Here is a 12,199-nt window from a genome sequence, read left to right as displayed (position 1 = left end):
AATACTTTATTCAAATATTAGGCTTGTGAAAAGTAAAGAACAATATGTTAAAATATAATATTGTTCAACTTTTCCTAACCGCGAAAGCGGATTTGTAGAATAACATAGCATAGCTTCTTTGTAAAAAGCACCAGAATGGTCGCTTTACATATAGTAAGTAAAACAATATGCATTACAATATGTCTCTACAAAAAGAGTAGCTTTGAAAAGAAATAAAGAATTAGGCAAACCCCAAAAGTTAAACTTTCAATTCGTTGAATTTGTGTTTCCAAAATAAAGCTGTAGTTTATAAGCTCGTTCTAATTTAAAGCACGGCAAGTGCTTTGGTTGTTGTCACTAATTAAATTAAAATAAGTGACAATAAAACCTGGAACTTGAGCATTGAAAGTTTGTGCAGCCTTGGCTTTTTGTGGATAAACACTATTAGTCATCGCTTCTAATTTGACAGGCACGAGTTCTAAGCCTGGCACTTGCAGTCTAAACAAATTGTATACGGACTATAAACTAATTGAATAATATTCGATTATTCCCAAAGACCACTGATGAAGAGTACTTGGCAATACTCGAAACAGCGTTGTGTGGTCAGCCAAATTTCAATAAAATTAAAAATAAATTTTTGTGTTTGTCCTTTATTTCTTTCTTTGTTATTCGAAAACCCTTCTTAATATGATAAAGTTATAAACAATACACCAGTCAAAACCCGTAGAGAGGGGTTATGAAGAAACCTCGCAGTTAACAGAGAGTAAAAGTGTTCAAGTGTACTGGCTTAACTAGCCTCAATATAATAATTAGCATGACTTTCTCCATATTACGTTCCTAAAAAAGGTTCTATAGACAAGAAAGAATATTCCGATTGATGGCGAAAGGCATAGTCGTATAATGAATAATTAAAAAACTATTTGTGTAGCGGCTTGTACAGCTGTATAAGAATATAATCTTTCAATTATTAATATTATTTTGACATGTTCTCAAAATAAATCTTGCACTTAGTCTATTTATAAATATTTCTCACAAATTATTTCCATTCGTCCCTGTTTCTAGCAGAAAAACGTGTTTCGCTATTGTCCTACGTCAAGTCTTTTCGTTCGACCTAGTCTTCTCACTTTTTGGGGTTTCCGTTCCATGACAGTATAAGCAAACGCATCCGATGGTTTTCTTATTGTGTGACCTAATTATTTCGTATTATCGTTATAAAACTTTATTTATATAGTTAAATTAAATATGCGAACATTGTTATAATCGCTTTGACAATCTTCAAGTTTGGATCTAAAAATAAATGGGCAAAGTTTGCATTGGCAGTCTAGACAAAATATATTTTCCTGTATTAAAAAGGAATACTCTATTTATGTTAAAAAAAAATTGCTTCAAGAATATAATTTGAGATATAAACGGTTGAGTTGTCTCTAATAGTTGTAAGCCCGGGTTGAGTTGTAGGCTTGAAAATTGCTATTTGAAAGTCTGTGTTGTTTATTAGAAGATGAATATTTTTACATAAAATTTTTTAGAAAAAATTTTAATTTCTAGAAACCTTTATTATGTGAAACTTAATAATTAATTAAAAATTAATTCAATGGGTTATGTTACAAAGAGGATATAAATTAAAAAATCACTAACCACTAATTAAAGATAAAGTGTATCATTTAAAAATTTATGTACTCTCATACTTACTACCGATATGTGAACGAATAAAATTTCTTCACAGAATCAGTAGATCCTATTATAGGATAATAATTGTTAAAAATACATTGACACATTGTGAGGAAGGATATTTTTTTTAAAAAAATAGAAACAAAACTGGTTAATTATGTTTCAGTTTTAACCTTTGTCATTTTTCTTCTTGTTGATATCTTTTTCGGAGAGCTTATATAATAATAAGCTTAAATAGGGCATTATTAAATCTGGTATCCTTTATCAAAATTAATTAAAATTTGGCATGTGTGTAGACACAAAATTTATTACTGTGTTTACTTTAAAGTGTAAAATTCACAAAAATGGTCAAAATATAGCATTTTAAGGAGATTTTGAAAAGGGTTTGCTTCTTCATATGAAACGCTTAGGTTACTTCATAAATTTGATATTTAATACTTACTTTTGGTGCAAAATAGCTTGTGATAATAAAAAATTATAGAAAAATAATTTAAATTAAATAAAAATTCTATGGTATATATAAGCGTATAACAAACAAATGTAAAAGATTCTTAAAGATTCTTAAAAGTAAGAAATAGTTAAGATAGTCAGCAAGGTGTACTCTTACTAGAAGGATAGTACTTTAACTCTTAATAGAAAAAGATTTTATTGCTTCAATTTTCTTCAACATTTGTCTAGGTATCTATATTACAAAAACTTCATATATAAAACCTATTAATTTTATTTTTTTAATTACAAATTTTTAAAATTTTTTTAAAATTTTAATTTTACTTAATATTTAATTAAAGTCGCATTATTTCTCCAAACTCTGGTGCGATGCCTTTCTACATAATCACAAATTGTTTACTCACATCCGTAAAAAGGAAAGGATGAGCTAAGAGCATAAAATATAAATTAGATTTTACAACATTTCTAAACATGGCTTCAAAATAGAAAATAGGATAAGCGACCATATAGACTTCCAGATCATAAGTTCTCTACTCGCATTTATGCAAAGAAAAACTGAGCTACGAGCATTGCGATTCTATAGTGAAACTGGTACAATAGGACTCTTCTGGCCGCAATACCGGCTGTTGGGCGATTTCACGCTTAAACTTTTAATAATATCAGATCTTAAAAATTTATGAAGATCACTAAAAATCAGCAGTCTAAATGAGCGATGGTATCTATCTTTGAACTTGACTTGAATTTATTTTTCTCAATACTTTATTATTTCAACCTTTCAGATTAATGATTTCAACACAAATTGAAATTGATACATACATATTTCGCTATCACTAAAAATATATATAATAAATAAAGTATTAAATAATGGGTAATATAAAACATAATATTTTCAGTCATAGCTAAGCGGTCATTAGCTGATATTTTTACAACATTTAAGCTTGTCTCGTAATGTTATAGATCGATTAAGTCTCGGCAAGTGTAGGCTAGTGAATGGGTCAGAAATGACATGTAACTCTTATCCCATTTACATTAGTATTTCTTTAGTCTGAGTTATTATTTCAATGAAATACTATAGATAGGCATATCAAAGGTGACAGACATCGAACTACACAATAAAAGTTTGCTCATTGAACTACACAATAAAGTCTACCTTAAATCAGATATTAATAAACAAAATTCTGTGATTTACCTACTTCTCATTCTTTAATACAATTGCCATTGAATCATGTTTAATGGAGAGGTATGTTGAACGTACTGTTATGAATGATAACCTTCGTGACTGCAGATTGGAGGTTGAAGAGGAAAATGTCATATGTCTACTATATGTTAACACTTTCTAATGCCACAATGTCATTTCATGTTCTTTGCAAGTGTTTATTTGATATTCAAAATATACATATATGTTAAAGATATTGACTGTTTTGTTAATAGGACAAAGCGATTTCTCGATCCAGGATAGCGTATCTTTATCTAAAATTCCAGAAGTCATTTAGTGTGCTTTGAAACTTATAGTTCTGATCGCAATAGAAAAATTTGCATAGGTTCAAATGGGCTACGTCACCTGTAAGATAGCCTGTCATAGGTGTTAACCATTCTCATTGGTAAATATTGGTATCTAAAATCATGATACGACTTTTAGCTACAACATAGTAAAGAGTTTGTTCAATAAATTGGATTAAAAAGCCTGGAAATTGATAAATGACTGTGTATTGTTGAAGTAGAATAAATTGATAAATTGAATATACTGTATAAACTGAATATATATATATATAATAGTATATGTATAAATTTATATATTAATATAATAAGGATCATAAACACAATTGATGTATTGTATATATATAGAGTGCTTCATTCTAAAATTGAATCTCCATGGGCATTATAGTTATGTCTAATAAATAATTTATTTTTTAATTTAATTTAAAAACAAAATTTTTGATTTATTAACAAATTGGGCAGTGAATGTCAGTGTCAACAGTAAATCGGTTTAAAATTATTGCATCTGCCAAAAAATGACAAAATTAATGTTCCGTACGCATTTCATAAAAATAAATTACATGCGACTACAGTTTTATAGTGTGTGAGTCTCCACTAACTGTTCCATATGTTCTTCTAGAAGGAAGTCGTGGCTGGCAATTGCGTTAACAGCTACGTCAAGCAATGCTCCAAGAAATGCAATAAAACAGTCAGTAGCAACCAGACGAGGCAGACACATTATAAACACGCATGCCAAGTCAACGAAAGTTGGATGGAAAAAGACTCCAAGGAGAAACTCAAAATGGGAAATGCATTTACACTTCTGAACACAAATACCAACTCCGGCATAACAAAGTGGCTGAATCAACTTCAGACACTGACGGAGTTTTTAAGTAAACTCATAAATAACTGGAATGCAAACAGTGCGTCGGTAGACCGAACCAGAATAGCATTAAGTGCAAGAAAAAAATTCGGTACTGCAGTTTGGATGTTGGATGCTGGAAGTTGGTTTAACAGATAAAACTATTCAATGACACTGGTACCAGAGGTAGTCATTTTACCTCTGACTGCATACTTTCTTTGTTTTTGAAGATTTTCTTCTCTTGTATTCATGTGACTTATATGTGAAGCTGCGAAAGGTTATCATGGTTAAGTGAACTTTAGTGGGTGAATGGCTTTTATTGATATTTTAAAAGGTAGAAAAATGTATGAAATTTAAGTAAAAAGTATTTTATATAATAAAAAAATTTTAAAAATGTTGGAAAGTTAAATATTAACTGTTTTGGACCAAAAAAAAAAATGGGATTATTTTTTTTGCACATAAGTATTAAATTTTAAAATTAAACTATTTTGACTCAAATAGTTTATCACATTTTTTTTAACTTAAATATTAACTTTTTTATAGGAAAAAAATTGAGTTAATTCTCCTATTCTGTATTAAATTTTAGCATTAAAGTAATTTATCTAACACATAACAGTTTATCAACTTTTTGATTTCATTTACTTACTTTATTTATTAGTTTATAGTTAAATTACATTTAAAATGTAAGACTTTTCCAAATCTTCCAATAGCTCCGATTGGCAACTATGCCAAATCTTTCAGCTGTTCTATGATTCTGAGTTTTAATCAGTTTACTTTGCTAAGTTTTTTATAAAAGCCAAAGTAGTTTAAGATAATAATATCCCTTAACCAACTTAAAAAATATCTAGGTGTACCTTCTTCGCTAACAACAAAGATTTAGATATTCAAGTCTGCAGTATGTTATTTTGCCACGTGTATTAAAACTGGTGGACCATCAAAGCAATCCGTCGCAAACCATAAGCATAAGCATTTGTGGTCAGATATCTTCGGCACAACTTTATAGTCTGGTCCAAACATAATTAGTCAACTTGATTTGTTACAATAATGAACCTTACAAATGGTATCCAACATTATTATTAACTGCACATCAGAATGGATTAGATATATGTTACTCTAAGAAAATCTCTTCATGAAATCTGTCTATAGATACTTGACTGTAATGCGTTAGAAATTAAAATATTTGGTTGACTCTAACCTACGTTGCGGTACGTTTTAGGAAAAAAAAGTGAAGAAGGAAGCTTTTAAAATAAGGCGAATTGCTTAGGACAAAGCAATCGGTGCTACAGGCACTGATTGTATATTTCGATTTTATATGTAAAAACAGCCTAAAGGGTTGTCTAACCGTTAATTTTAATTTTTGAATAAATTTTGTTTTTTTAGCTTTAATAACTAAATACTACATAAAGCCATATAGTATTCAGTGCAGAGAGTGATTCATTTGTTTTTGCTGTCCCATATCGAGTGCTCATAGGTTTGCAATATTATTAATTTAATAGTGTATTGATATTTTTTATGTCCCTCAATTTTCTTATAGCTACCTACTAAATAACCTTCTTAAATATCCATAACGCCGCAGCTGGCCTTCCAGAAACATCAGTAATATTATATACTCTGGTGGTTAGTCGAGAATGAAGTAATCGAGTGGAGTATTAAATTGGAGAAAAAATCATATCGGAGATGATTAAGATTTATAATCCAACAAGATTAAAGTACAAAAATACAGTAAGAGAGATCTTATTTTATACATATTCTATTATTATCATATATTGAGACTACATGTCGATTTTTCTACATTAAATAGACTTATGAATTATGAAAAAATTAATAAATAATCGCTCGGTTGGTAATGCGGAACAAAACTTTGAATAATCAAAAAATCTTAGATGATTTGTAATAGTGTTGCGATATTTCATTATAAGTTTAACAACAAGAAATCAAAAAAGAAAACAGAAAACGAAAAAATAATGACGGTGTCGATAGAAATATCAATGAGATCCTAGCAAGAGATTTAGTTTACTATTCTTTATGGGTTTTATATATGCTTAACAGCATCTTCTGGCGACGAAAATCGTTGACCACGCATTTTTTCTTGATGTGCGGGAATAAAAAGAAGTCATTAGGTGCCAAGTCAGGGCTGTACGGCGGATAACCCATTAATTGATCCATCAATTCGACGTGTTTACCGGTCAAAAAGGCGTTGGTTTGAGCCGATGTGTGAGAGCTCGCGTTGTCATGGCGAACAATGATTCGTCTTCAATTGTTCGTTTTTCGAATTTCTCCGAAGACTTCAGGCAAACAAATTGTTGTGTACCACTCAGAAGTGACCGTTCTTCGTTGCTCAAGTGGAACAGTCGCCACATGACCAGTTTTGCCGAAGAAACAGGCGACCATTTGCTTCGAAGTGCTTTTTCCAGGAACAACTTTCGTTGGACTCGTCTTCGAAGACCCACACGGTCGATTGTTGTTTTGTTTAGTGCTCGTACGTATAGATTCATGATTCGTCACCTGTGACGATCTTATAAACGTCTTTTGAAGCACCGCGAACGTATTTTTTCAACATTTCTTTGCACCAATCGACACGAGCCTTTTTTTGAGCGATTGTCAAATTGTGCGGGATCCAACGAGAACAAACCTTTTTGCGGCCAGGTGTTCATGCAATATCGAATGTATGCTGGTGAGTGAAATGCGCAAGGATGCCTCTATGTATCTCATTTCGATATCTGTGATAGTGCTAGTCTTAAGTGCTTTGTATTATTTTTTTTGTTGTCGATTTATCGTTCTACATATATGGCATTATTTAAGTCCTAATTTAATTTGAAAGCTAAGATTCATTAAATTATATTTTCGACATATATCTCTCTGCTGCCCCTTAAACTTTTATAATTCCATATTTGTACAACATGTAGGAAGAAAATTTAACATTGTTTCATATAAAAACAATTTAATATCTGAAGATTATCTGAAGTTATGTGAACCAGACGAATGAATTTTCTACCTACTAACAGTTATGTCGATATAAGTTATACAGGTAGACAGAATTATATATATTTAATGATTATAGACAAGCCGTTCTAAATCAGACTCAGTTATATCGATATAAGTTATACAGATAGACAGAATTATATATATGTTATTTAATGATTTTAGACAAGCTGTTCTAAATCAGAATCAGTTATGTCGATATAAGTTATACAGATAGACAGAATTATATATATGTTATTTAATGATTATAGACAAGCTGTTCTAAATCAGAATCAGTTATGTCGATATAAGTTATACAGATAGACAGAATTATATATATGTTATTTAATGATTATAGACAAGCCGTTCTAAATCAGACTCAGTTATATCGATATAAGTTATACAGATAGACAGAATTATATACATATATGTTATTTAATGATTTTAGACAAGCTGTTCTAAATCAGAATTATATATAGTACGATTTTAATTGACGTGAAATAAATATCGATTATTATTATTGGATACTAATTTAAATTTAAGAAAATTTAAAAGAATTCATTTTTTCTCTATTATTGCCGAAAATAGCTATGAACTTATAGCCTAAATAATCAATGAACCAAAAATATCCTTTGATTATTAATTCTCTACTGACTTCAACTTTATATTATAATATTAGCTTTAATTATTTATTTAATAAATGTGTAAGAATATTTTTGAAAGTAATCTTAGAGAGATATTGTATTTGTATCTAAATTTAAAACACTGGTAGTTTCGTTTTGTGTGTTTGTAAGTATTTTTGAAACGGAAGTTGTCATTTTTCAAAATGTTCACTCGAAGGCACATTTTGCTTCTCTCATATGAATGCGCATCAGTGTGTAAATGTTGATTTGTTTGTGTGCAGTGAAGTGTGCAGGTGTTTCTCATAACCAAAAAGGAAGTTAACAAAGGCAAAAAGGATACAAAAAGGGCAATAGCTACATAGACTACATATAGCAACAGACAATAATGAAAGGAAAAGTAAAAGAAATTCTTTAAAAAGAGTCGAATGAAAGTACCAGCATTAACGAAAAATGGAGAGAAATATTTTAAAATAAAAATGAAAAATTAAAAGGATTCGGTACAAAGAAACATTTTAATGATTCTTCTGCATAAGCATATTTCAAAATTTTTACTACTTTAAGGTTTTTCCTTACTCTTTTCGTATTAACCGAGAATGGGTAAGTTAAAGTCAAAGTTAAATGGATATTTTACAGATTTAAAAATAAATCTAGTCGAAATATTTTAAGTTTTATTTTTATTTTAATATTTAAATATTATTATTACAGATAATATATAGTTAGTAAATTTTTCGTATGCATATACCTGTTATCTTACATATACCTACCTCTAATATTTTTACAAAGAGTTCAGTAATCTTTTGATTGCATAGTAAATGAATAAAAGTAATGTACCTATTTAGATGGGCCGATAAGTCGTAAGATCGACTTTGGTAATAGGTATAATCTAAATATAATTAAAAATATACAATTTTGATAATATTTTGTTTTAATATTTAAGTATTAATATTACTTAAAATTTCCGTAATAAAACTTTAAAAATTATAGATAAACTCTTAAAAATAACTGTGAAAAAGCAATGATAGAAGACTTGGTTTTATTTTCTGATCAAAGAGTGTGTTTAAATAAAGCTTCTGAAAATAATTTCAATAAGAATATTGATTTTTACATATACATATATATTGATGTACACATATTGATGTATATTTAAATTAAATTATTGCGAATTTTTATTACAATTAATTTAGTGAACTATAAAGAAATTTAGAACACACTGAATCCACCTCTTTGGAATGAATAGAGAACATTTCCACAGTAGTGTGGAAACTTCATTCCAGTAATCAAGGCAGAAATATGTGCGCAAAGCGCTGTTGGTGCAATTCTAGCTATGCCATTTTCAGAAAAGTGGCCTGCTCTCCGTATATAACTACGGTAATGATTGTTTCGATTAACCTACTTACAACTACTCTTGAAATAAGTTAAAATACTTAAAATTGATTATCGTACACTAATAAACCTAATAGTTATTAAACTCTCAATAGCACTCTTTATGAAAACACTAATTTTATGTACTACTTGTACGCATATATAGTTTGTTAGTAAAAGTTCGATGTGACTTATTCTTGGGGCGTCAAGTTGACAGTTAGCTTATGTACTTCACTTGAAAGCTTGCTTATCAAGATAGAAAATTGATTTTCGCAAACTTTTGTGAACTTAGTTACTTAGTTAGTTGGATTTGTTCTTGTCCAAGCCCAAATATTGGTTTACTGTCGCCAGTTATTAGTACCGAGTGCCTTCATACCGTTAGTCGCCTGACTCTTACACCGTTGATGTCATTCTTTATCGCGTTTTTCATAAGCGGACATCAAGTCAATCATATAAAAATATTTGGAATATTTTTATCCAATCGTAGGATATAACGAAGATAGTGTGAAAGCTAAATTTATACCTCAATGCCGCGGTATAGCTTATATATAGCTTACCCTTTCCTTAAATCGATTTTGATTATCAAGCGTACGGGATCGATTTTGCTGCACTACTAAATGACTGTTTTTATACCGGTTCTAATATTTGATGGGTTTATTTCTAACCATAATTTTAAATTGATAAATTGTACTAGCCATTGTATTTCTAAAGACTTTGATTTGCAATTCTTCCTCCAGTACAGAAGTACCAGTTTACTATTTGATTCGAATGGAAATTAGTTTTAAAATTTATTTGATTAGATTAATTACACCTTAAGTTAATTTTACTTACTTTATATGAACTATATTTATATGCTCTACTTCAGTTTAACAGTCGTTATTAAATTCTCGGAAAATACTCAAGATTCTAGAACAAGTATTAAAACAGAGTACTTGTTTTCTTCATTGCCAATACCTTTAACTGCTTATGAGCTTAGAGTCTTATTAATAACAGTAGTAGATAATTAAAAAATGTTCAACATCTGTAACATTTACGAATTTTTTACGAGTTTCAAGTAATCATCATTATTTGCAATACATCCTGCTGCACTTTTTGGAGCATGTTATCTCATATTTTCCCAAAAATATGTGTGTATAATTGTTTTCCTGTTTCAATTGTTCGTTTCTTGTTCCCGAATAAAAAAATTTTTCCAAAAATCTATTAACGAACTTACACATTTCGAAACCAAATGAAATTCTTCTCGATTTCATACCTCGAACCAAAGCCAACTGATTATCCTCAAATGTTGCCAACACAGTAAATAACTTCAAATTTCGAATTTAAGTGACCAAAAATTGCCAAACAAATCTGAAATTTCAATTTACAACTGCTCTGCTAACACTTAAAAAAGAATCCGGAATTCGGAATAGAGAATACGGGCTGTAGAATCCAATGCAAACACTAGCAAGCAACAGACTTTTCTATCAGAATTTTGCAGTGCAATGGATTTAATTTACCTTTTTTTTTATTCTGCTTAACAAACATCAAACTGCACAGGAATTAGCCAGTATCGAGGTAAATCAATAAAAGTGAAGGAACAGTTTTACAGTGGATTAAACTAAACAGTTGAATCAGATTCATATTCCCTGTAAACAAAACTAGATAAAATGAAAAAATAAATAGAAAAATGTGCATCGCAATAATAATAGCAATAAATAAATATTATTTTTGTTTTCTTTGAATTTTGACATTTTCTTGTTTTCGGATGTAACCAACGGACCGATGTGTCCCGATATCAGTAACTTTCTACCGACATCATGTTTCCACATACATTGCAATTTTATACGCCGCATCTACCACTTCAAATAAGCACACCTGCAGTCCTGCCATTTGACAGTGGACAATAACAGGCAATATCATCGCTAAGTACCCCGTACCCAATCTGTCCAAGCTAATGCTTTTTGCTATTTATTCCTGCACGTATGTTACCTATGCTATCTGACGTTCGTCTTCCACAACATCTACATTCACGTAATGTTCAGGAGGAAAAAAATGGTGCACAAGCAGCTTTGCCGTTCGAAACACTTTAACGTAAAATTGATACTCATAAAATGATGAGCAAGTAATACTGCACCTTGTGCTGCAGGCGTTTTGTTCATTTCCAATCCTCAGAAATCAATTGGCTTGAAAATTGAAAATTTGATTCTTTTTGTTTAAATATTGACAGTAGCTGTTTGCCGTTGGAAGATTGATCCTATTAACTCCTTCAGTGTTTGTAGGGCACACAGTGGGTACACGTTGGTAAGCCTTTGTACTCCACTTTGTTGTATTGTGCAGTTGGATAATTTATTGATCCTTTGCGGGTACTTTTTGTTCCAAACTTTTCCTGTGGTTTTTATTTGATGTTCCATACTTTTGCGTGAGACAAACCTAGCCAAAAGAGTTGTTTTTGTTTTGTGTATTTTTTTCAATGAGAAATACATTACTATTTTATTTCTTCTCTGTATATGCAGAATATTCTTTAATTTAAGTTAATTTATTGACTGTCTTTTTAATCATTTTATTTCGATTAACTTCATGCTTAAAGCTCCATAATACATCAGAAATGAAGTTATACACAAACACTAGAAAGACGAGAGAGTGCAAAAGTATATCGAAGACAGACCGTCGACATTGTTCGATTCTTTGAATGCGCAAACTAATTCAGCAATATATATTCCATCAGAAGAATATGCTGGACTTCAAATTCTACTTCTAAAAAATAATGTGGACAACTTTATAATCAGAACTCAATGGAGCTCTTATTACAGTGGATCATCCAAGTACACTATATATACACTAT

The sequence above is a fragment of the Teleopsis dalmanni genome, chromosome 2 (genome assembly GCF_002237135.1).
Source record: "Teleopsis dalmanni isolate 2A chromosome 2, ASM223713v2, whole genome shotgun sequence".
In the NCBI taxonomy this organism is placed as follows: Eukaryota; Metazoa; Arthropoda; class Insecta; order Diptera; family Diopsidae; genus Teleopsis; species Teleopsis dalmanni.
Note: the sequence above shows the minus strand (reverse complement) of the source record.